Source organism: Neopelma chrysocephalum, unplaced genomic scaffold, assembly GCF_003984885.1.
Source record: "Neopelma chrysocephalum unplaced genomic scaffold, ASM398488v2 Primary Assembly neopelma1_22, whole genome shotgun sequence".
Taxonomy (NCBI): Eukaryota; Metazoa; Chordata; class Aves; order Passeriformes; family Pipridae; genus Neopelma; species Neopelma chrysocephalum.
The window spans coordinates 14,815,750-14,843,587 of NW_020897689.1; the positions used below are offsets into that span (position 1 = coordinate 14,815,750).

The following is a 27,838-nucleotide window of genomic DNA, read 5'->3' on the forward strand; positions in this document are numbered from 1 at the left end:
TCAAGCTTGGAAATCAGACTGATCACATTCTAATGCCAAACAATTCCAGATAAAGACAATTTAAAGCACACTGAAATTACTGATTTTTGGCTGAGGTTATGTATCTTAGTCTTTACTTGAGCAGCTCACTGTAGAGCTTCTGATCATATAATGTTTATCTGACACAAGAAAAAACACTTCACTCCTCTGAAAGTCTGGAGCACCTAACCTAGTATAAATTACAAATTGTGGCTGCAACAGGTAGCAGCAACAGAAGAGACAAAGAAATTTTTTTAATTTTTTTTTTTGTTAAACAATATTAAACAGATCTATGCAGAAACATGTCTCTAAATACATTATAGATCAGAAAACTACTTTTGAAGATGTTGACAGATACATGTCAGAGAATGCTAATTTAGGTGTGCATTTATCTAGCACAAGTATTTATACTTAAGTGTATTAAGAATATTATTAAGAAGCTTGCTATTGTTGGGAGTAACAAGCTCTTCTTATTTCATGCTGCCATTGTAGGAGGATTCAGGGACAATAGTGAAAAAACAGAATCAGCTATTCTCAGTACACTGAGAATTTATTTTCTATTCCTTGTAATCGTTAGACTTCAAGATATCACAGAGTCTAGTACTAGTTCCTCTGGAAAAATTAAATAGGGATTCTTTTCATTCAACATACCTTCTAAGAAACAGGCCTGAATGGAAGCATTTAATTTTATTGCATTAATTCTGAATCACCCACGATGACATTAGCTACCCTTATGGAAGAATAGCTACATTTGGTGGCATGATGCAGCTTCTGATAAACTATGAGACAACTCCAGAACTGGCAATGACAGTGGCAAAATTTCAAGACTGAAGTCCTCCACTGGAAGTTCATTTAAGTCTCACCATGTTGCATATAAAGAGAGCTGCTTCCCTTCACAAAGAGTTTTTCTTTGTGCAGAAAACATGCAGCCACTGCCTTCTAAATAGCTCAATGTCCCGTATCACTACTGGTCAGTGCTAACCAGAGTTAAGTGAAAAATCCACAGTAGGCATTTAACGCTTGAGATTAGCAGTCAATTGATTAATGGGACCTACTGGCCCCATTTCGTACATCAAGTCCCTTATGCAATCATATCTGGTAGGCGTAACAGGAGGGCTATCCCACCAAATGCCTTAATTCTGTAAACTTTCTCACTTGGACAGGGCCCCAAAAACCTTTTTCTTAAGCAAAAATTAGACTGACCACAGGAGTTAAATTTCTTTACAATAGAGAGAAGATTCAAGGTAATTAGAACAGAGAAAACAATCTCTCTCCTATATTACATGTTTTTGGAATATCGTTCTTCATAAATTTAAGTTAATCTTCCTTTTAAAAATTTTACAAACTCCAAAATTTAGTTGGTTTTAGGTTTTATGGCTCATTATGGGAAGTAATAAAATCACATACCTAATATTTTGACAGTGTACCTCTGGCAATTAGTGTATCTGAAAATGTCAGCGTCTCTGAAAATGTATCCACCAAAGAAAAGCAGGAACACCTAGCTTGTTTAATTATTAGGGATGGAGGTGGAAGATCTGTGGATCTTCTAGGAGAAAAGACTTTAAGATTGTCACAGCTGAAAGAAAAGCTTCCAAAAGAACAAAGCTTGCAGCTCGTACTGAGTCATTTCTGCACATCAACACTAGTAGCTTGGAGCTTACCAAACTGTTGGTTGTTGTTTTGTTTGTTTTTTAAAAAGCTTAACTATAAAAAATAATCAGAAGAAAAAGTTGAGGCAATCCACGCACTTCTGCTCCTCAAGTTGCCTCCTCTAGAGAAACTGATGGCAGAAATTCCAGTTGACATGACAGGATGTAAAAGCCACAAAACTCCTTTATATATCTTTGTGGCCAGAGCTCAGTGCCCAGAGCCACCTGGGAGACAAGGGACATTTCCAAACAAGGACCACGAGAATTGTGACAATGAGTACTTCACTGGACACTGTACTCCAGCATGAATGCATCTCTCTCCTCTAGTGAACAGCCACACAGAACATTAATTCTGATCCCTGGACACTCACATATATGCTCAAGGATTCTTCTCCCTATCAGCATTTTCTTCACCATATTGGCTTGGAGAGGACTACTGAAAGATGGGACCTGACTGCTTTTTTATCTCTGTCAATGCTCATCTGCCTTTTACTAGTCAGAACTTCAACATTACATGATGGAAAAGGCTAAGACCACACTCCTAGGAGTTTGGGGCACCTTAAGGCTTGAAGGTCAGATACAATGCAAGCAAAACAGTCCTAGAAAAGACAATTTATTTCTCTTTCTGCAACTGATGACCTTCACTTGACTAATTCTCTGAGAAAATGCAGGAACTCCAGCAAGGACCTAACTAAAGCCCAGAAATATCTGAAAAAGCAGCAAGAAACAGTGAATTGATGTTTTCAAAAATTTGTGTAAACTGAAGTCTAAGACTTAAGAATGACAGTTCCCTAGGTATGACTTCATGGCAAAGAGACTTTCTTATAGTCTTTGGAGTGCAGTTGTATATAGCCATACACAGAGATGTGATTGTCATTCACTGACCTCTCTCAGGATCACAGCAAGCTTTGGGGTCCTCTTTTTCCCCCATCATCAGTTTCAGATACAGTTCACCAATATCACAGTAACATGGCAGGGTCTGAAATTCTCTGAGAAGTGTGAAATGAGGAGGCACCAAACAAAAAAGGAAGGAGATCACTCTAGCAGTGAAAAAATGATTCATCTGACAAGATCTTGTCCCTTCTCTCTGCCTCTTGCAACTTCACATTTCTTCACTTGCTGGCCCACCCACTGTCAGGGGGGATCACCAATTTGGGCGCTCTGTCAGAAATACCCTGCCAGACTCTCTCGTCTCACCACTTCTTGTAAAAGCATTCTGCAGACCTGCATCCCTCTTCTTTTCTGGCCTTTCTGCAACACGAATCACACTTCAAAGACACAGCTCAGAGAGTCCTATCTCCCTCAACTACTTCACATCCACATGCTGTCCACGTCAGGTCCTCTTTCTCTACTTTTGCCTCTCCACCAGTGTGTCTGCAGTGCTTTCTCCTGGGCAAGCTTTGTTGTCCCTCCTTTGTTTTTGTGGTCCTACTCAACCTCAGTCTGCTCTCTCCCCTCCTGCCCTATGCCTGTTCCTCCTTCCCCAAGACCTCCTGTGTACACCAACCCATGTGCCCCAGCCTCTCTTTAACACAAATCTCTTCATGAAGCAGCTTCTAAACATGGTTCAGTAGTGCTGCTGAGCAGCACAGCAACTTCAGTCTCACCATCAGCCATCTTCTACCTCCACTTAGCCTGATTTTTCTAGATAGTGGCAGTGCATATATTTAATTTCTAAACTCTGCTACTCTAATTATTATGAACTAGAGTAGCAGAAACGGAAGGAGTAGTAGCAGCATAAAGTGCAAGTCCAATAATACAGAACTCTGCTAAAAATGGCAATCATCAGCTGGAAACAAGAAAAGAATAAAGACCATCTCAATTATGAGCTGCTGTTATGAAACCACCTGTGATGGGGTTCTCAAGCAAAAGATATCACCATAAGATAAAAACATACCACAAATTATGAACTTTCAGTAAACTGGAGATGCACAACCTTTTCCCCTGAGAAACAGAGCTAAAAGAACAGCAGGACATTTAAACCAGTTGAAGAAAGAAAACCACATTTTCAATTACTTCAGCAGGCAATCAAAATGAGATCTTGCACCTTTCAGAGATGCGCACTGAGTGAAAACCATATTGTCAAGAAAATGTAGTTTATTCACCAATATTTTTCCTTTGAATCACCAGGGACATAACTGTTCAAAATACAGATTGGAGGAAACAGCTGTTCATTTAGAGGAATGAGATTTCTACAGCGCGTAAAAAACAGACATCAAGCCTATCACATGTAACACATAATGTGGCATGTATTACCTGCGGCATAATCAGTAAGATGAGTATACACTAACAAATTCATGCATCACTATTCTTTGCATAGGAGTACAGTCATGTTTTTATATCATGCAGTTGAGCTGCAGCACAGCGTAAGAAAAGTTGGTGCCAGCAGAGGGAGGTAGTTGCTCTCCAGGACATGCATCTTCACATTCCCTGATGCACAGTAGGAAGCCAACAAGTTTGTTTTTCTGGAAGTGAACTCACCCCTCAGCCATGGAGTAAATGTGGCTTTAAATCAAGCTGTAATTAGATTTTGCTGTATTTAACAAAACCCCTCTTGTGCTCCTCTTTTCCAGCTCTAGACAGGAAATAAATGTATTTGTGAAAGAAAAAAGGAAAAAAACATTTATGCTTCTTCCCAGAGCATGCCCTGGCATGCATGCAAAAGTAAGTACCACACACAAAACAGTAAGCTTACAGGACACTCAATCTTCACAATAGGTAGGAACACAAGGATCTCTCAGCTGGTCCACTGCTAAACATCAACTCATTATCATCAATATTTTGCTTCACCATATTAACCTTGTTAAAAGATACTAACAGTACAACACTTGGAGTTTAGCTTTTCTCCATAAATTCAATTTACTTGGCAGAAAACAGAAGTGGAAAATCTCTGCTAAAGACTCAGGCAAATTAAGACTGCCACGTATTCCTTCTAAGACACATCTTTTCTTTCCCTCTTATTTTAACTCTTATAGTCACAGTATTCCCAATTTTAAGCAAATAGCTTTATCCCCCACTTGCAGTCTTTGTATAGACTGGTACCCCTAAAATAAAACTGTGTGTGTTTTCTTCAGATCCACTTTACTGTAATACATGTTGCACAAAGTGGTTTTATTTTGTTTAAATTCTTTATGGACTAAACTGCATAATTCCACTGCACTTTACATTGTCATATGAGGAACTGCATGGTAAATGAAGTTGAGTACACTCAGAAAAATAAACAGCTTCAAACAGCATTTTGATTACAGGGCTTACAAAGAATTTATGGTGGTGGCAACAACGGTACAATGGTAAACTGGTGCAAGAAAGTGAGGAGTACATGCCCAAGGCCACACAGCAAGTCAGCTGCTGATAAAAGAACAAAAAGTTTCTGCTCTTTATCTAGATCTTCCCAGTGAGTCAAAACTTGGGATAACTACCTGGTCAGTTTCAGATTCTTTAGAAGAAAGAAAAAGAGACAACTGCTAATTACTTACAGACACGCACCACTGTTTAGGATTAAGTGATTTACAAAGTTACTAATTTTTAGGAGAGTGAAAACCATGCCTTTTCAAAATCAACTTATTTCAAGAACATACACTCTTAATACCTAACGCTCTAGAAATCTTATATTATCCTGCAAGTTTTAAGAAACCTAGGGCTGGTTTAGACTACTCAAAAGATAACCATGTTGTCAAGTCAGTTTGCAGTTTTATCTCTAAACAGAAAAGATCAAGGCAAAAACAAATATTGGGAGCAGATTATCTTCCTACACCTGTAGGAGAATTCTTAAATTTGGTTGCTGTTGTTTGTTTGTTTTTTTTAACAACCGATACTAGCTCTTCCTGAAGCAGGATGATGAAGTTTGGCTCAGTACCAATCCAAAATGACAATTCAAAACTTCTTATTATGTGCACAGATTTTCTGCTTTTGAAATATATATATCATCTGAGCAAAAGCTCACAGGTATTCAGTATCCTAATCCTTACTCTATCTCTACTGATAAATAAATTAAAAAATAAACATCCGACATAAAAGAAACCTAAATTTTCCATAATCAAAGAGACTACACATACATTAATTTTTTCTCATCTTCTTTGACTCCCAGAAAAAAAAGAGCTGGTTTATTTTTCTGGAAGTCTGGAAATTGGCACAATATAGTGCCATCCACAACTGTGTGAAACATTTTGAAAAATAATGTCTAACTAAGCCAGCAATTCAGGGAAAAAAAAAGAAGGGACAGAAATCCCATAAAACAGGTGTCCAATGGTATAGTGCTATAACTAGGAAAGGCAAATGTCTACATTACCTCCGAAAGTAGAGGCATACAATAGGATTAGCCTTATCTTACTTAAGTTTCTTAACAGCAAGACTGCATCTTCCTGACAACATTCTGTTTCCAGCAAGACTCAAGTTCCAAGTAATTCTTAAAATAAAGTAGCAATAGCTATGTCTGGCAGAGCTGGAACCATAAGGACAACATGAACACCCAAAACAGTTTATTCAGGTTTGACTTGAGGAAAACCTACATTTCAGACCCAACATACCTAAAGAAGCTTCCAGACTACCATTTTTAGGTCATGCCCTGTACTTCTTCCTGCTTTTCAAATCATATTTAGGAAAGTCAGATCATAAAGTGGATCACATTGTGGCATTTCAAGTGAGGTTATTCTCTACGTAATAATTAGTGCCTTTATTCTCATCACTTGCATATACTGTTTTGCTACTCTGAGAATGTTATTTTTGTTTATTTCTGAGAAGCTTTTTTTAATCCCTTCCAAGTACCAGCATCCTCAGCGCAGCTATCTCATGCTCCATGAACTTTAGTGCAAATGCTATAAGCGTTTCTTTTCTTCTTAACAACTTCATTACAATGCTTACACAGGAACACAGTGCTTGTACTGTAACCATGCAAAGCAAATATTCTGTAGTAAATGTAAGCTTTATTCAAAGTATAGCTTTAAAAGTCTTTATGGCATACTCCAGCCTGGACTGCCAGTGCTAGTATAGAGAAAATGGCAGAAGGAAAGCTAAATGACAGACATTTCATGCTAACAAGAATTTTGGAACAGTCAAACAGAAAACCTATGGGCTAAACATATTGCCAAAATGTGTCAGCCTGTTTGTTGAATTTAACTGCATTTCTGTTTCACTTAGATAGTCTGAGTAGAAATGGTTGAATGTCTCTTCTTCTTCTTCTAAAGATTTATGTGTTGTTCTTTATAACATCATTCCTTTGAAAGATGCCCTTGCTGGGCAGTATCTCCGGTAATTTGATATGCTGCAACACAAGACATTATTCCCAAATAGCAGCCAGGGAGACATTTATGATTGTACAAACACCAAAGATCCAGATTTGCCACCCCAATTAAATGAGGCATTTTGTCCATCTTCAGGAAGCATTTCAGAAAATAAACTTAAGCTGTCGAAGATTGTTGGGCAATATCTAATAGCTGTAATCTTTATTATGTCTAAGTTAGATGCAACTGGGTATATGTTGTCCTTATATTTAATAGAAAACGTGATAATCACACTGTCACCATATGTTCTCCCACTCTATGCATCTTTAAAAATCAGTATTTATACTATGAGTAAAACTATTCAGTAGTTTGAAAATTTACAAAATTGTATTAAAGAATGTTTGAAACTGCACTGAAATTTGGTACAAATCTCTGTTTTCACTGTTTTCCTCCAAATAAACCAAATCATTAATATTTGTAATTTGGATTCTATGGATTCTATGTACTTCTCTATCAAGTCTCATATGGTAACCTTTTCAAAGAAAATAATGCAGCTACCAGCAACATTGTTTCTCATCTTCATTGTATTATGACCTTCTCCATCATCTCAAGGAAAAAAAACTCCAAAGAACCTCCAACCCCAGACTCCCACACAACTCAAATCCCCATCTTCCTCTTCGCTAACCCACAACATCCCAAGCTATCCCTACGAAAAGGACCTCAATTCATCTCCCATTATCTTCTCAGGCTCTTTCTTCACCGTGAGATTGTTACATATAAGAAAGAGAAAAATGAATGGAGGATTAAAAAAAAATGGATCAAATTTACGTGAGAAACGGAAGTAGAACTTTTCTTTTTTTTAAAAAAAGATGAAATATACTTCTGGCAAGCTAGCAGGCAAGTATCAAGTCATGATTTTCCTTCTGGTAGAAGTAAACATGACCAGCATACAGGCCATCAGTGACAGACTTCCCAAAGAAATACATCTGGGGAGCAAGGCAGCATCAGGGATCCCATTCTAAGGGCTATTTGAGAAAAGATGAAATCCCATTAAGGTAAAAAATAAGGAGAGAAACACCAACAGCCTCTTACAGCAGAGAGTTTAAATAAAGTCAAAACCATTAGTGGAGGCAGTGAGGAAATGGAAAGGAAACAAAGGCATAAAAGTTTGTGCACTATGAAAATCTGCACTGTTGGCTTCACTTATTTAATAAACTCCACAGTTCTATTTTAAAAACTATTTTGGACTCAGCTAAAGAACACTGTTGCATTTTGCCTCTTCTAGCAGGAGAAAAATCAAACAACATTTAATGTTCAGAGCTTAGTCTGTACAAAGTGGAAAACAATTATGTTAGACTTTAATGCTCACACTGAGTGAAGGCCTGTTTTTTTGGTGGTGTTATTTTTTTGTTTAAGGGAAAAAAGACTCCACTGAAAGGCACACATGGCCATGTACATAGATCTGCTTCTGCTGATATCACTACCACAGACCTAAGTACTTTAATTCAGGAAATGTAGAAAATCACTGAATGATTTCAGAAAAAAAAAAAATCACTAACCCACTGAACTAGTTATTTTGAAATCCAACCTAGCATTAATGGCAATAAAACAAAGAATAAAATCCAACACCATAATATCTCAAAGACGGAGTGATGCCTGAATAAATCAAAATCACCAGTTTTGGTTTGCGGTACAGAAGTTTACATTTGAATGCAGCTGGATCGCAGTCAACTAGCCAGCTCCCATAGCAGCACCTCCAAGCTGTATTGATTTCCAGGGAAGAAAAGGCACTGTAAATCTGCTTGAGCAGCATTGCGTCATACTTTTGGTTGGCTTGAAGAAGTAAATTAAATGTTTTCCATTAGTATGGTAAAGAAGCTATACAATTTTGTTTTTATTTCAAATAGAGTCTCAAGTTACAGAACACTTTAGCTAAGTCTGTGGCAAGGACTACATGCTTCATGTTTGTAAAGCCAGCAATTCATGCTTATGTGAAAACAGATGTGCGCACTGCACAGTTCCCAGGGCTGTGGAGGTTTTTTTAAATGTGTTGCTGTTGATTAAAAAAGATCCTGCTTTTCAGTTAAATCATGGAATAAACTGAAGCAGAAACAACACGTTCTTGCCGAGAAGGGGGAAGAGGGGAAGAGCAAAGGGTTGGGAGCAGAAGAAAATTGTAAGGGAATAAAACCCCCCCACACAGAGCAGGGTATGAGCTATGCTGTAGTACAACAAAGAGCAGCACAGTTATGAGAAGCAATAAGCATAACATTATTTGAGGTAACAAGAACTCCTTGATCAATTATTTATATAATTTACAACAACAGTTACAGCTGCATCAATGAAAAAAAAAAGAATCTAGGGCAAATATAAAATCTTCATGGCTATGAACTGTTCTTGATTTTCGCCAGAACTTTTGGCTGTCTCATATAATGTGTTTCTGGTTAGCAACAAACCCCTCCAACAAAGGGAAACAAGAGACAGAAAGGCACAGAACAAACTGCCTTGCTGGAAGCAGTGACAGCATTCAAGGCTGCATTTCAATCCTGGATGCTGTGCACTGACAGTACACTAACATTGTTGTACATGAAACCTAACCACCACCCCCCCACTTAGATACAACCATGCAGCCCATGGGATTATAAGGATACTTTCTAGGAAGTCTTTACTCTCTCAATGCATAAAACTGCACTTCTAAAATAAATAAACGTTTAAATAACTTTCAGAAGAAATACTATATTTTTTTTAGTGCATGGTTATCTCAACTTGCATTGTTTCGTGTACTCCTAAGGCAAATGTAACAAAAGGAAACATTATGGAGATAAGTATTTCTGGATTGGGTTTTTTCCTTCAGTTTGAAATCAGTGTATAATCACTATCATCAGTTTTGCTGTTCTGTCAAGGTTTGAATACTCAGTTGAATAATGAGCATCCTCAGTTGTTCAAGATGACCTTGCCAGTAGACTGGAGAAACACAGTTGCAACTGAAATCAAAGAACTGAGAAGCAGAAAGAAAGGGCATGGTGTAACAAGGGGATGAGGGGGCCTAAATGTGCTTGGTGGTCTGACTCCCAGGCATGTACAGCAGATCAGAAGGGAAGGTTATGAGTTGAAACACTGATTGTGCTAATCGCAAAACTTTTGATTTACTCTGCGGATGGTAGGACAATGAACTTTGTTCTAGTTCAGAGCTCTAATTTCAGCCTAAATTAGAAAGATCAATAAAGGATTAACTACAAAAATCTGCAATTCTTTTTGGATGAATCAAGAAATATTTATTTAAGAAGCTTTCCAACAGTGAAGTTAACACCTTGCAACAGCTCTTTTTAAAATATAGAGAAGTTGGCAGACCTTTAGAAGTACCTACGTTTAATCTTGAAGAAATACGTAGAAAACATTTCCGCTACTACTCACTTTTTTCAGCCAACTCTCTACACAAAGTTCAATTAATCTCGTCAGTATGAAGGAAAGATTCTGCATATATCATCACTACATTCAAAATCCTGGCAAGCTAACAAAGCCATAGCATAGTCAAATCTCCCAGAGTGCCTGGGACTGTAGCATTTATAGGTTCAAAAAAGTTCTTGGAGTCACATTTCTTTTTCTTCCATCAGCATTTGTCCTTTACAAGCAAGAATGGGTTCTGGATGACCATACTAAGAAATAACTACAGTGCTGATAAACAGAAATTCATGATATGCAAACCTTGTCCTTCTCCCATTGCTGAAGATATCAGAGTGTGTTTTCGTATTTCTGTAGCCAAAGTGAGCTCTGAATACAACAATTAAAGTGGGATAAGTTTCTAAAAACAGAGCATGCTGTAGAGCTCAGAAACAGCCTGTTCCCTCGTGAACAAAGAACTGCAAATATATCTTCTTACTAATAATAAAAGGAGTTACTTTAGCTCTAATCAACAATGCACTATGTTGTCTCCCACTCACCCCCCTCGAGCATTTGCTACTACAACATTTGTACCAGGTAGCAAGGAACAATACACACAAAAGGAGAAAGTTCAGAGATGTATTTCTGTGTTTATTTAGCATGAAAAAAAATCATTATTTTGAAAATTGTATCAGTCAATTCAATTTGCTTGAAAAATGAATTGTTTTACCTTGATATACGATTTCTGAGGTCCTGCTAAGGCTGTCTGGCCTGTTAGGAGGTCTTCACCTTTAGCAGAGGTCTCCAGATGAAGGCAGATCTCTTCACCCTGGAACTCCCAGAGGCTCCCCGTAGCAATGCCTGGAGACACAGCAACAAAGAAGGCATTTAGCTTCATCATCATGCATCATCAAAGCCACAGTTTGAAAATGGACAAGGGTCCTGAAAGGCTGAACTTTGGCTTAGACAATGTAAATTTCAGAAATCAGAACACTTCATCTTCATTTGGAGACTGAAAGCCTGCAAAGAGCAGTACTGGACAGCTGTACATCCAGTCAGCTGTAGATGGTCTCTAGCGTTTATATTGCCAGTCCTAACAGCATAATCCCCAAGCTCTGAAGTTTCACAGGTGACCTATAGGTATCAATCCTGAATTTCTCTCATGTCATTATTTTCCCCATGTTGTCAGAGATATGCATTGGGAATGCTTCAGAGCAAAGAGCACAAATGTGACACATCATCTTCTCAGGGAAGTTGCAGAGTGCTGTGCCATGACAGGCAAGAAACACAGACTGCAAACCTCCCTGCACATGACCTCCATCCAGCTGACAAAGCAGTCCTTGTTAAATATCCACTCCAGAACACTGTCTTATGCTCAGAAAAATTAAAAGTAAAAATCCTTAAATTTCTCCATCAGAAGGGAAGGATAACAAGAATGCCTTCCTGAAATTAATGTGTTTCACCACTGCTTTTCATATGCAAAACAACCATACAGAATTTGGTAGGTTACAAGACATGACCTAAATCCCTGTTTATGTTCTTTTTCTCAAAATGCCACCTGAGGTAAGATCAGCTCTAATCATACAGAAAAGTACTTGGGTACATGAGATTTCTGGGGTTTGCTTTTATTTGACAATATGTGATCAAGCACCCTTAGTGGCGCAAGCAGATGGCACAGCAGCTTCTTTCAAGCAAACCATTCCGAGCAGTTTCAGTTGTTCAATTATTTTAGTTTTCTAATCAGCTATTCACTCTAGAAACAGGACTGCAATCAGGTCACAGACCATGTGATGAAACACGGGGTTCCTTTAACAAAAATCTCAAAATATGTGCGAAAACTGTTTAAGCACAAATTCAAGAAAACAGGTGTCTCATACAGTTAACACACCAAACAGGCAGCAATAGTTGTCAGATATCAATTACTTTAGGCTTCCTTCCTCCCAGTCTTTAGGGAACTTGACTGAGTTTGGGTCTTGACATGAGTACAACTGGGTTCATTTGTGTTGGGTGGGTGGATGAAGTCGCATCTTGGGACTCTGGCTGCCTTTGAAACCGGTACACCAGAAATGAGCAACAATGGAGGGATTTCAGAGAGATGGGTATCTTCATGTAAATGCTTATAAATTAGAAATAATAACAAGAGAAAAATGAAGGCATAAACATATTCAGAGTGACTTAGCATTACAGCTACTCCGTTATTATAGGCCTGCTGTAGTATTGTTATTCTGGTATTCAGTAAAGGAAAAAAATTTAAAAACATGGTAAGAAAAAAAAGAGATGTTTTCCAACCTTGCCTTGTTTCGTACAACAAAGCACAACAAGAGACTACCAATCAGAAACGCACTCTTGTATTATTACAAATTTTTCTGATATTCCAAATTACTGTACTTTACTCAGTAATTCTGAACAACGCTCATTTCAGTCTAAAAAGCAAAGCAACTTTGCAAGCAAAAGGATGTAGCAACTCATAGTTTGAGATCTCTGGAAGTTCATATTTGACAAGTCAGAGGGGAAAAAAGTGAATGTGGTCATTAATTGCAGCTAGTAAATCTGTTCCAGACGTGTTTCTTGGCCAACAGCTTCAGCAAACACTTTTATTTCCAAGTTGAGTGAAAATTTCAACAACTATCAACTGGTCAGGATAGAAGACATCCCAAAAATCCCCAGAAGGCTGTTAGATGTAATGCTTAAAAAGAAAAACTTGAGACAAAATACTGTGGAAAAAGAAGTTCACAACTTTTTGTGTAGGCAAATATTCAGCTTCACAAATTCTTTCCCTTCTGCCTGTTGAAATTGGACTCCCTTCCTTTTTATTTCTCCATTAAGTTGCTGGTTTAGAATCTGCAAAGAATATGGTCTGTACCTTCCAAATTTACATCCAGTGCTAGTAATGTTACCAGTCTCCTATGGGAAATACTTATCACTGAGTTGAATATATTCATGTTTACAGATGAAAGTATGGTATGAATGTATATGTGTGCATGCATCTGTACCAATATATATATTAAAGTAGCTGAACAGTTATCAGTCAGCTTCTCTTCTCTAAAGTGCTCAGAACTGCATTTTAAAAATATTTTTATGAAACTGTTTTGTATTTATAGAGTACATCCTGAGTTTCAGCCTTTATCCAACAAGCTGGAGCCTTTTATGACACGTGTAGTTTCCTGCTTCGCTGTCCAGTATCAACAAGTCTTTGGGCTTTTTTTCTGAAAAGACTTTTCATCCTCACTTGCTATGTTCTTCCTCTCTTTCATTCTCTTGCTCAGTATGAAATCAAAGTTTTAATACTTACAAAAATACATAGACTCTCACAGAAGAGAAGCCAAACCTGATTTAGAAGGATTCATGAATGAACAAATGAATGGGCTCCTTATTCTAATAATCCTAAAGGCATCAATCTAAACCTTCAAACCCCACTCAAGTCTAACGTGAGTTTTCCATAATCCAAACTAAAGTCTTTAAAAATGTAGGATTTCTTCACAAAGAAATAAGCTGATAAAGATGCACAGCAGCAGACGATTAAGCATTTGATAACTGGATGCTTTGATAAGGCATTACCTTCATCACTGTCACTGGAGGAAAACTGAAGTAAGGAAACTGAAACTAGAAGATACTGGAAGAATCTAGCTATTCAAACAAATAAGATATACTTTCTGTGTCAAGAGACATGAAAACTCTCTTCAGCCAAACATCTGTGAGAGAATAAAGTTATTTAACAAAGCAGAACAGGTATAGAAAATCTCAGCCTTCAACTAGAAACAAGGGAATATTTACCAATGCGTATTGTGCCAAAACTATTCCACCTGTTTAATGTAGACCTCAATTTTCATAGGCAGGAGGTACAGACTCACTACTCGCACATGTCCATAACTTTCAGGTAAAATAGCTCACATCAAACATGAATTGAAAGGTCTCAATTTAGAGAGCACAATTTTCAGAAACATTAATTCGTGGAGTTTTATTAGGAAGGGGTCATATCCACTAAATCCAGCAATTTCTATACCTGTAGACAGATTCGTTTTCATTAACAACAACAATAAAACTAAACTGTAATCTGTTTGCACGGTCAGGATTAAGCCACTGAAAAGCTGAAGGAATCAAATTAAAGATAAACAGAAAAATCATAAGTTGGGCAGTTCCCACAATTAACATTAATATGTTTGGATTTTGCACAGCATTAATTATTACTCTGTATTACTTTTGTTGGTTAATAAAAGCATAAGTATCTTCAATGGACTTACCCAAATCGTTCTAACAGGTAAGTAGCCTATGTACCCCTATGTGGTTGCGAGCTATGCTGGCGAGGGTTCATGCCCTCGGTAGGGTCGCCCATGCCAGACAGGTCAAAACCATAGGACCAGATTCACTTCATTCTTGGGCAGGATGAGCTCATTAGCCTTCTGGCAGTCATCCTAGGAGAAGGACAACTCTCATACCAAACCCGGGCAGATGGAGCTTGCTTAGCCCTGTAAGGCCATCCATCTCAGAGAAGGTCACTCTAATCAAACCTACGTCCTGAGGACCTCGCTGCCACCGTCCAAGCTTGCTCGGCCCTGGCAGATGAATCTCAGGATTAAAGGGTGGGTTCAGTTCCGCGCATACTGCATCTCACCTAAAAAATCCATTGCGCAGGCTTGAAGGCTTTACCCACATGCAAAAAGTCCTGCAGCGACGGGCGAGGGTCGAAACGGTAGGTGAAAGGTGCACTGGGAGCCGCAGACTCAACCCTGCATGCAGGCGGTTCAGGATATTGGTCATTTGAGACTGACGGAGATGAGAGTCTCTTGGGGCAGCACCCTGAACGACCAAGCAGCCTTTTCAAGGACAGCACTACTTGCTCCACTCGGAGAGGGGCCTAGAAAAGGTGGCCTAAACAAAGCTCATCTCCACCTTCACCCGGTTGGTTAACCGCAGACCAACGGGCATCTTCTTTCAATGCGGTCGCACAAAGAGCAAAAGACAAAGGCACGCACCTGCCTCCAAAGGTGTACCTAAATTATCTCTAGCATGCTGGAACATCAGAACCATGCTCGATTCTGCGGACAGCGGACGTCCTGTGCGTCGCTCTGCCCTAATTGCCCATGAGCTGGCCCGTCTCAACATCGACATAGCTGCTCTCAGTGAAGTTCGCCTTCATGAGGAAGGCAGCCTCAGAGAACACGGTGCCGGTTACACTCTCTTTTGGTCAGGTAAGTCCAGAACCGAAAAACATCTCTCTGGTGTCGGCTTCATGATCAAAAACTCTATTGTCCCTAAACTCGAAAATCTGCCGACAGGTCACTCTGATCGCATTATCTCCCTACGCCTTCCACTAAATAACAACCAACACGTTGTCATCTTCAGCATATATGCCCCAACTCTCCAAGCTGACCCTGCTGAAAAAGATAAATTTTACGCTGACCTGCGCTACCTTACCCAAAAGGTACCAGCAGATGATAAGATCATTATCCTTGGTGATTTCAACGCCAGAGTAGGCAAAAATTTTGAAGCATGGAAAGGAATATTAGGCAAGCATGGCGTTGGAAACTGCAACGATAATGGTCGACTTCTGCTAGAATTCTGTGCGGAGCAACAGTTTACCATTACCAACACTATCTTTCAGCAGAAAGATAGCCTAAAGACAACCTGGATGCACCCCAGATCTAAGCATTGGCACCTCATTGATTATGTCTTGGTGCGACGGAGAGACGTCCGCGATGTCCTCCATACCCGCGTGATGCCCAGCGCAGAATGTCAAACAGACCATCGGCTTGTGCGCTGTAAACTCAATTTCAATCTCAAATTCAAACCCAAAAAGGGCAGTATCCCAAGGAGAAGACTCCAAGTTAACGATCTCCAATCAGCCACAGTAAGAGAAAGATTCCAGGCAAACCTTCAAACTAAGCTTGATAACCATTCCACAGATTCTGCAGATTCCTCTCCTGAAGCAATTTGGCATCATATTAAAAGCTGCATCCTGCAATCCTCCGAAGAATCCTTAGGGTTCTCCCTCAAGAAGAACAAAGACTGGTTTGATGAAAACAATCATGAAATCCAGGAATTGTTGAGGAAGAAGAGAACCGCCCACCAAGCACACCTTGCACTGCCATCCTGTCCCGCAAGAAAAGTAGCCTTTCGTCTTGCATGCAGCAAACTCCAACAGAAACTCCGTGACATCCAGAACAAGTGGTGGACCGATCTAGCTGCAAAAGCTCAACTTTGTGCAGATACAGGGGACCACAAAGGATTCTATGAGGCCCTCAAAACAGCATACGGGCCTACATACCAAATCCATAGCCCACTACTCAGTGCAGATGGTCAAACGCTTCTGACAGATAAAACCTCCATACTGAATAGATGGTCTGAACACTTTCAGACTCTTTTTAGTACCAACCGTGTAGTCCAAGACTCAGCAATTCAGTCCATCACACAACGACCGGTGAAATACGAATTGGATACTGCCCCCACTTTAGGAGAAACCCTCAAGGCCATACAGCAGGTGAAAATTGGCAAGGCAGCTGGGGTTGATGGAATTCCACCTGAAGTCTGGAAACATGGGGGCCTTGCACTCCATGCTAAATTTCATGAGCTTGTGGTGCGCTGCTGGGAACTAGGTGAACTACCTTCAGACCTTCGTGATGCAGTCATCATCACCTTGTATAAGAAGAAAGGTACTAAATCAGACTGCTCAAATTACCGTGGTATTACTCTGCTCTCCATTGCTGGCAAAATCTTGGCAAGAATACTCCTGAACAGACTAATTCCCGCTATAGCAGAAGAAATTCTACCTGAATCTCAGTGTGGCTTCAGAGCCAACAGGAGCACCACAGACATGATATTTGTTCTCAGACAACTGCAAGAGAAGTGTAGGGAACAGAACAAAGGTCTCTTTGTAACCTTTGTCGACCTCACCAAGGCTTTCGATACTGTGAGCAGAAAAGGTCTCTGGCAGATTTTGGAACGTTTAGGTTGTCCCCCCAAGTTCCTTAAAATGATCACCTCACTTCATGAAGATCAGCATGGCCAAGTCAGATATGGCAACACACTTTCTGAGCCCTTTCTAAGAAAGAACGGCGTGAAACAAGGCTGCGTTCTCGCTCCTACCTTATTCACAATCTTTTTCAGTATGATGCTCCAAAGGGCCACGGCAGACCTCGATGATCAGGACGGTATCTACATTCGATATCGTACTGATGGAAGCCTATTCAACCTAAGGCGACTGAAGGCCCACACTAAGACCCTGAACCATCTTGTCCGGGAGCTGCTTTATGCTGATGACGCCGCCCTTGTCGCTCACACAGAAGCAGCCCTGCAGCGTTTAACATCCTGCTTTGCAGATGCTGCTGAGCTCTTTGGGCTGGAAGTCAGTTTAAAGAAGACTGAAGTTCTCCATCAACCTGCACCCCAGGAAGTCCTCCATCATCCCCACATCACCATCGGCCAATCAGAACTCAAATCAGTCCAACAGTTTAATTACTTAGGCAGCCTCATCTCCTCAGATGGTAAGATTGACGGGGAGATAGACAATAGGTTAGCGAAGGCATATAGTGCTTTTGGAAAACTCCATAAAAGAGTATGGCGTAATAAACACTTGAAGAAAGGTACCAAGATCAGTGTCTACAGAGCCATAGTGCTGTCTACTCTTTTATATGGTTCCGAAACATGGGTCATCTACCGCCACCACCTGCGTCTCCTAGAACGCTTCCATCAACGCTGCCTCCGTACAATCCTGAACATCCACTGGTCAGATTATGTGACCAATACATCTGTTCTCGAACAGGCAGCAATCACAAGTATTGAAGCCATGCTACTGAGAACGCAACTGCGCTGGGCAGGGCACGTCTCCAGGATGAAGGACCACCGCCTCCCTAAGATCCTGCTCTATGGTGAACTTGCCTCCGGCTGCTGCAAGAGAGGAGCTCCGAAGAAAAGATACAAGGACTCCCTGACGCAACAACTCAGCCTTGGGCATATTGATCACCATAACTGGTCTACTCTGGCCTCTAACCGGGAGGCCTGGAGACAGTCCATTTATAACGCCGCTGATGCTTTTGAGAAAGCACGCAGGATCACTCTTGAGGAGAAAAGACAACGCAGAAAGAATCGAGCCTTGCAGAATATACCATCTAAGGAGTCTTTCTGCTGTGTCTTTTGCAACCGGACTTGCCTTTCTCGTATTGGCCTTTTTAGCCACCAACGCGCTTGCAAGAATAGTGGGTAGAGCCCTTCCCAAATCTTCGTTCGCGAAGCCTAGCCATGAAGTATCTTCAATATTGGAGGTTTTACTTCTGAGATGGAACAACATTTCGCTTTTTCTGACTTTATACACAGTTGTTAAAAATATTCACCCCAACACAGATCAACAGTAATAAATTTCATTGCAAGGTAAAACACCTATAAGGAATTAAGAGGAGCCTTATTCACCACAAAGCTTGATAAAAATACCACTAATTTTCCCAAGCAAGAGTTACATCAACTGGACAACTGAAAGGTAGTAACATTGTTAAAAGTCTTATGGTTTCACTACCACTATTATTGCAGCTGTGAGTATTTCACTAGGAGACTCTGGATCAGCACAGCTATCCATCCACTATATATTATAAAGGAGAGTTACTATACATTTACAGAAGCACAAAGTGCACTAATCTCCTAAATGTTAATTATATTGACACAAAGCTTCAATTAGAAGTAGATTACCAAGTCCAACACACTAATATTTTTGTTTGCTGGTGTGTATGTACACACGTCTGAGAATCATATCTACAAGAAGACACAAAAAGCAGTTTGTCTTCATTAGTTTTCTCCCCACATTCTCAAATAATGGCCAGTCTTCGCGAACGAAGATTTGGGGAAAGGTCTTTTACCTTTCCAGCCTGCGCAATGGATTTTTTAGGTGAGACACAGCATGCGCTGAACTGAGCCCACCCTTTAATCCTGAGGTTCATCTGCCGGGGCCAAGCAAGTTTGGACAATGGCAGTGAGGTCCTCAGGACGCAGGTTTGTTTAGAGTGACCTTCTCATAGATGGATGGCCTCACAGGGCTAACGAGCTCCATCTGCCCGGGGGGACTGGGATTCGAACCTGGGTCGCAGCGGTGAGAGTCCCGCATGCTAACCACTAGGCCACCAGGGGTCCCACATTCTCAAATACTTTCTTTTCTAGTCTTCAAGGCCAAGGGTTTCACTTAAAGTTTGTATCAGTTATAATAATATAAAAGGAAAAAAAGGAACACAGAAAAACAGGTTTTCTGGCCAGCACAGTACCTGGTTCTGCAGCAGAGGTTTTGTCTTTCTAGAGTTAAAAAATAAATGAAAATATGTATAGATGTCACAACAGAAAAATTAGAGAGGGCAGCCCAGTAAAACAGGACTCCAAAGATGAGTAAAAAGAGATGGTTGTTCTCTTGACAAAGAAATTGTCTTAGAGGAAAATGAAGGGCAGGAAAATTAAAGTACTTGAACAAAGCAGCAGCTTTGTTCTGTCTGATGGGTTTCCATCCTGTCACTTTCTTTGTGCACCTGAGGAACAACAGTCGGATGCCAAACAAATTAATGACAACAAAAAAGCAATCAGAACTAGGTCTGCTAAGACAGGTGGTTATCAAAGAGGATAAACACAACTGTTATGGAAAACCATTCCTTCAAGAAACTCCACTGAAAAGCAGCAGATGATTGAAAGTACTCTCCAGTTGAAAGCACCAACACAGTTCAAGGGGTACACACTAAAAACTGAAACTGGGAATTTATGAACTGAGTTTATATACTAATGTACAATCTCCTACCCTCTTCAGTCTCTGTGAATATACATCTCTTGCCAAGGGACTTGAAAGAAGAAAGACTGTACGCTTGTGAGCATTCCTGGGTTCAGTGACAACAGCCAACTTAAGAGTTCAAAGACCACAAATGGTAAGGAAAACAAGGTATATGACAAAAAGTAAAATGATTCCAGTGTGGGGTGGTGTGAGAAGCAGAAAAGGTCCTGACATCATGCAAGCACTGCTCAGCAATAAGAAAAATATCACTGTATTATCAACACTGGTTTCAGCACAAATCCAAAACATGTCTCCATACCAGCTACTATAAAGAAAATTAACTCCATCCCAGCCAAAACCAGCACAAAGTGACAGGAGAAGATGGATTGAAGAAGGGGCCTGTTACCACGATTCATTTTAAGTAAATAAGACTCGGAAATTTAATCAGAACAATCAAGTTTCTTAAGTTTTCCCCGTGAAAGGGAATAGAAAAATACCATACCACCTTATTGCTACAAACATTACAGAGAACCATAAAACCAAAAAAGGGAATGGAAGTTGAAACTAAAGCAAAATAAGAGACCCTTTGTATGAGTTTTTGGTGACTTCTCTATCAGTTAAAAAAAGTCAATTAAATGTCCTAAAAACAACATCATTAAAGGAGTTAATTTTCAAATTTAAAAAAAACCAGTGTACTCTCTGAGTTGCTATTGATGATCCAGGGAAGATGTCAGCATACCCTATCTCAAAGAGTTATTCCCAAATATAAAGGTTTCTGAATGTCAGCCAGGGTATAACCCCAGAAGTAAACCAAATTCTGAACTGTCCTCCTTTTGAGTTTGCAATTTAGCTTTATTAATTTTTCATAGTCCCCACAAAAGATAACCACTTTATTGTTCATAAGATGCAAGCTAAGTAATTGGTTTGACTTTAGAACAGACAATAGAAGCAACCATATGCTATAACCATCTTTGACTGCTATTTGGGAGAAATCTTAAGACATTCATGCAAATATACATGAGAGCAATTAATTATATGCAGCTGAAGAGGGAATCACGTATATTACACTACCCTGCCTGCATTCTCACAACAAACTTCCCAGAAATCAGCCGTACTGATCTGCTGGGTAGATTTGGAACTCTATTAAGCATAAGAAAAGCATGGAAATACAAGCAAAACTATGTATGAGACAGATTCTAGACCTGACAAGGTCTCTCTGGCTTTTAATAGCGACACTATTATCATTTTAAGAATGATACTCTGGAATGCACAGACACTTACAAAACCCTTTCTTTGCAACATCAAAGTTACAAAAATGTACCTTAATGCCTTCAACAGACTTGGACTCATGACTGTTTTTGTAGCAAATCCAGCCACAATAAGAGAAGTAGATTTTTATGCAGATTATAAAACAAATTTGCTGTAGCCTCTAATCTTTCTGTCATCTTGGCAGATCTGCATACGGCAAGCTGTGCAAGAGACACGAGAGTCCTAACCCTTCCATCCTGATAGTGAACCCCCACATGAGATGTGTCACTTCTCCCTTGGATGTGACCAACGGACAATGACCCATATTAAAAACAATAAAAGTGACATCCAATCCGATTAAATGATCAGATCAAAACAGCTCTCAGGTTTTCAGGACACAGTTAGATGCTGAAGTAAAACCTGCCCAAACAATTTTGCCAGGGAATGATGCCAGGGAACTGCAGAGTGGTTCTCCAAAGTACCTGAATGACTAGAGGCAGTATGGCACTTTCATCACACCTATGGGAAATCGGGAAGTAGGAAAGTGCCAAATGGTTATTGAATACCAAGCCGTGCACACATTTTGGAGAAGTTTTAGGTCACTTTGGTTTGCTCACTGTCCAACTTAACAAGAACCAAATTTACAATATAAGCCTGAGAACTAGCACAAGTACAAATTATTAATAATGAGACATTTGCAAACCAGAGGACAAAAATGCCCACCCTACCCCCAAAAAAATCTCACCAAAAAAAAAAACCACCACACACACCCCAAACAAAAAAACCCAACCCAACCCAAACAAAACCAAAAAAAACCCAACAACAACAACAACAATCAAACAAGACAACAAAACAAACAAACAAAAACCCAAACAAACAAACAAACAAACAAACCAGATCCTTCAGAAGAAATAAGGGACAAGTAGCACAACGAATCAGCTGAGGCAAATAGTCATTGACTTATTGATTCATTATGCATGACCAAAAAACAGATGGACGTTACAGCCTATAAAGGCAAATTTTCCTCTGGCCTGAAAGACTCCCCAGCCCACACTTCTACATGCAAGTTTTCATTAGCCAGTTATTAAAACCGCAAAGTATCAAGAATTCATTTTAATCTCTATTCATTTGAGGACAACCACTTGCTTACCCTGCTTCATACCCAGACTGTCATTTCTCTCTTCACAACCCAGTGTAACCAGGAAGACTAACTTGGTTCCTGATTATTCAACTGTAATGGTTTGTCTTCAGATGTTTTACAACTGGAGGAGAAAAGATACAAACAGGTGAACTCAGTTTTGACTTTAAATCATACTAACAAATGAAATGTTAGTAATAAGAGACATGAAACAGATACATTACCCATGACAGGAAATACTAAGTCTACAGTTTGGCTTCAAAACAAAACCCCACAGTCCACTTTGCTGGGAATAAGAAGATATACAAACCTTTGACTTGGGGTCAGGCCATGGGGTCAAACATACAAAGAGGATATAAATCAGAGATTATTTCTAAAACTTACTTTGCAAAGCAGAAGACAGTGAGTACTAAAGTATTTATAAAAACATATCAACACTGAAAAAAAGGCAAGTACAAGGGCATATAGATGTCAGCCAGGCACAGATGTGCTTCCTGCTTCAGCAGTCAGTCGAATCCCTGTCACCAGCCAAGCCTGGGGACTTGGCTCTCACATTCAGGTTTTGTCTGCATCAGACCTAAAGCAGGGGAGCTTCCCAAGACCCCACACTACCGACCAAGATGGGGACTTTGGAAGGCTTAAGTCAACATACTAAAAACTTTTCCTATAAACTACATTAAAGCATGACTGCTGTTTATGAAACATACCTAATATTGGACTGTAAGAAATTACAAGGAGTTTAATGCTTCCCTTTGTGACCTGTTTCAATACTTCACTATCATCATTGATAGGAACAGTAAAACAGTATCACACTTGCAGGGAAAAAGAGTGCCGGGTATAGGATATCGATGATTTAACTTTAATGAGGCGGCAGAAGGAGTCCTTGCATCATGCCCAGTGAAGCACGGAAATGGGATGTCTTACCAAAAGCCTTCCTCCCTGGACTACAAGAAGTGGAGCCCATCTCCAGGCCATGGGCTCAGTGCTTCGGACAACAGCAGATGGTTATAAAAGTAGGAATTAAGCATAACATGCCAGGTCTGCAAAAGTCTACCTTCATCAGAGGCATTTAATAATAACTTTTTCATGCTGCACACCACAATTTTGAGAAGCAGAGAAGGAAACAGCTTTGTATATTGATGCAATTTCAGCTTAGAAACAGGCCATTTGAGGCAATTCTGTACAGAAGTAAAAAATACATAAGATGCCATGATTGCTTACTTTTCTTTGTTTACAGCTAATTATAAAAAAATGTTCACTAGTTAAAAGATTTTAATGAAAATTCTGGACAGAATTTCAGTGCAATTGTACAGCACTTCCATACCCCAGAAGTAGCAAATCCAGGACCCTGCTCACCTCCAAGTAGCAGGAAGCTGGCAAACAGGCAAGGGGCAAGCAGCCAAACCAACCACTACCGCTAAGAGCAGTATAAATCAACAGTTTGAATCAAAAGGGTTTACACTTCTCTTCTGAGGACTTTGCCACTTATTGCTCCTTTTATAAACATTTATCAACCTTGTATAGGGTCACTGTGGTAAGGCCTGAAAGGGGCACCAGTTGCAGAATACTTCCATGGGTTTGACCTTGATTTGGGCCACTTGACTGTCAAATGTCAAACCTCAGGAGTAAAACCTAAGAGACTACATGCTCACTCTGTTCTGACATAAACATAACTTAGCATAACATAACATAATGTAACATTTTGAAACTTTTCTTACACCTTATAAATAAAAAAGAGTATGGCGAAATAAAGGCCTGAAGAAAAGTACAAAGATCAGTGTTTACAGAGCCATTGTGCTGTCTACTCTCTTACACGGTTCTGAATCATGGGTCATCTACCACCACCACCACCACCTACGTCTCCTAGAGCGCTTCCATCAACGCTGTCTCCATACAATCCTAAACATCCACTGGTCAGATTTTGTGACCAATACATCTGTTCTAGAACAAGCAGCAATCACAAGTATTGAGGCCATGTTGCTGAGAACACAGCTCCGTTGGGCAGGGCACGTCTCAAGGATGAAAGATCACCACCTCCCTAAGATCTTGCTTTATGGTGAACTTGCCACTGGCTGCCGCATGAGAGGAGCCCCGAAGAGAAGATACAAGGACTCCCTGAAACAACATCTCAGCCTTGGCCATATTGATCACCATAACTGGTCTACTCTGGCCTCAAATCGGGAGGTCTGGAGACACACTATCTATAACGCTGTCGATGCCTTTGAGAAAGCACGCAGGATCACCCTTGAGGAGAAAAGACAACGCAGAAAGAATCGAGCCTTGCAGAATATACTATCTAAGGAGTCTTTCTGCTGTGCCTTTTGCAACCGGACATGCCTTTCTCGTATTGGCCTTTTTAGCCACCAACGCGCAGGCAACAAACGTGGGTAGTGCCCTTCCCAAATCTTCGTTCGCGAAGCCTAGCCATGATGATGATGATAAATAAAAATATCAAGCAGTCACATCATTTCACTAGATGAAGGGCAAAAAGCCACGGACAGGAGATAAGGCATTTCCATGGGTTGCCACGTTCATAGTCTTCCTTTGATAACGCTTATCCTCACTTAACAGCACAGAGGTCAGGGAAGAAGGAAAGAATAGACGGTATTTCTAAAAAAGCTTTCAAAGCAGGAACAGAATTCACAAAGCAGATAGTTATTTCAAAGCACCAGTCATAAATGAAAAGATGCACAGGAACTTTCAACTAGTCAGTCACACATCACCAGTCCGTAAAGCAAGGACTCTCTTCTACCCTGAAGCCAAAGGATAACTGGGAGAGATCATCCTATCCTGTCACTGATTCTGAAACCACCTAGCAGTTCTTTTTAAATAATGGAGATGGACCTCTAACACACTGCTTAACTTTCAGAATTTTAAAAGAATCCACAGCTAAGAAAATTATACTGGTCATTTTGGTGACAAAAAAAAATCTTCAAAAACACAAGCAACATTTTTTTATATCAAAATATGTATTTTTCACTGTAGGCAATCACATATTCCTAAAGATGTGCATTTTGATGATTCCATCAGATTAATAAAATATTATATGGCATTCCTCCTTGCAAAAGTTGACAACATGATGTTCCCGCAGAAAATTTTGTGCACGTTCTCTACAAAGATAGGCACCCAAACAAGTATTAAACCCCAAACATTGAATTTGAACATTCTGAAGCTTAATATATGAGGCATCTAGGGAGGTGCTTGTGTAACATACAAAATTTAGTAATAAAAGCTCTACAGACAGAAGGAACAAACTTTTAAATTAAGTCCAACATCTAAAGAGGTATCTATCTTAATTTTTATTGCAATGCTATAATTTCTACTGCTACATTTGCATACTTTACAAACAACGCATTTAAATTTCCAGTTATCCTCACAGGATCATAGAATAGTTTGCATTGGAAGGGACCTTTGAAGGCCATCTAGTCCAAGCCCCCTGCAGTGAGCAGGGACATCTTTAACTAGATCAGGTTGCTCAGAGCTCTGTTCAACCTAACCTTTAACATTTCCAGGGATGTGGTATCTACCACCTCTCTATGATAATAAAAAAGGGGATAAATTTTCAGAAGCATGTTTTCTCAGTCCCTGCTGAGAAAGTGTTTCATATAATGCAATTCAAGCAGAATATGTTTCAATTTGCTTAACACAAACCAGAAAAGAATAATTTTATTACACTTCAAAGAAAAAGTAGTATACCAAAAGTCACCATGTGGTCACTAACTAAAAAATTAAAATAAAATATGTGGGATGTGAACAAAATTTGATGGGTATTCCTAAACTACATTTGACATTATTCTGTCATGTTTTATGCTTTTAATGATCTTGATTATCTTTCCTCATTTCACAGGCAAATAACCTAACTATGCAAGTTAACTTTTTAATCCAGCAAATTTCAAGTGATTTTCAACATTCAAAGAATTGTTGGGAACAAACTTTCTCTGTATTGACAATACTTCAGCACTTAGACAGCATAGCAATTTAATAAGGATGTTATAATTTAGTCCTGTGTGGGTGTCAACTGATTTGCTTCAAAGTCTGCTTCACATCTACAGAAGTTATTCACTAAGAAGATGCAATTATATTAGTCACATGGGCTGACTACAATGTCTAAAGCTTCTGCACATCTCCCTTTGGGAAGTTATGACCTGCAACTCCACACATTGGAAGACTTTTCCTAAAAGTTATAAATATATATCTTGATTTTTGTCAGCTCAAACCTGAATTTTCCTGGGCAGTTAGGTTTAATTTGACAGGTCCTGTAGCAGCAGATAGACAGGGTTTCCAAACTCTGCCACATCCACAAGATATTGGGCAGGAATAGGAGAAAAGCAAAGTGTTGATACAGGAGTCCTGAACACAAACTTTTTAATTAAAATGACCTTTTCTGCCTCAAGTTTGCATTCCTTGATACACTGTTAGACATGGAAATACAAACTAAAGTTCTAAACCCTCACATTTGAAGGAACTACTCCAGAAACAACTTCAAGATGCCAACACAGATGGCATCTAATTTAACCTAATTTTTTTTGTCAAGTACAACATCCATGGATTACAAACAGCATTTTTTAGGAGAAGACTCTTACTTGATTTACAGAACTTGCAAATTGATGGAAAATTCATTACATCGCTCAGTGTAAGTTGTTCCATGTTTAATTATCCTAATTTAACTACCTTTGCTTTCAGTTCTACAGTGACACAGAAGCTTAAGGTAAAATTAAAAGCTTCATACAACTATTTTCCCTAACTTTGTTTAAATCTCTAATACAGTAGATTACCATAGCTGGAAGAGCCAAGAATTTCCCTATAATTCCAGTTTCCTTATTTAACAGCACTCGTCCTAGTGTTTCCAGATATTTAACGCCAGGCCAAGGCACTGTGTAGCTAAACACGCAGGGCAGTAGCTGCTGAGGAAGAGAAGCAGGAAAGCTACACAAGGCCAAGTGAGGAATTTCACATTTTAGTATCTCCCAATGAATTAAAACAAGAAGTGGTAAGCTTCCATATTTATTTATTTTGCTGACAGAGATGTTTTCAGGAAAACAAAAAATTGAATCCTGTGGCCAAATGTTGTTATATCGACACCACAAGACTTCTTCTGGGTGGAACGTGGTCACACGCAGGTCAGAAGGCAGAGGCAGCACTGGAAGGCTGGGGCCATGGCATGGGACTGAACAGCAGGCACATATGGCCAGGGGAAATGCCCAGGGGAAATGCCCAGGATCCCTAGCCCCAAGCAGGGTCCCGCACTGAGAAACACACAAAGAACATGCTCCTCTGAGTTTTTATGATGGTGATCAAAAATACATGGGGGAAGAAAGACATTGAGCTGCTGGAGTGTGTCCAGAGTCTCTTCTAACCAAGTAACAAGTGACTTATGTGAAGGAAGGTTTAGATTGTATATTAGAAAAATTTCTTCATAGAAAGAGCTGTCAAGCAGTGGAACAGGCTGCCCAGG

General features: G+C 39.7%; 1 protein-coding gene across 5 annotated transcripts in view; it reads right to left on the reverse strand.

The window, feature by feature from the left end:
* FAM110B (family with sequence similarity 110 member B) overlaps nucleotides 1-27,838 on the reverse strand; it is a 121,365-nt gene that overhangs the window by 74,419 nt on the left and 19,108 nt on the right. For 4 of the 5 annotated variants that reach the window (XM_027709184.1, XM_027708734.1, XM_027708941.1 and 1 more), the window contains exon 2: nucleotides 10,998-11,128. The exons of the other annotated variant lie outside the window; for it this stretch is intronic. The gene's annotated coding sequence lies outside the window, so the exon portion shown is untranslated. The remainder of the gene's footprint in view (nucleotides 1-10,997; nucleotides 11,129-27,838) is intronic. 5 annotated transcript variants of the gene reach the window in all.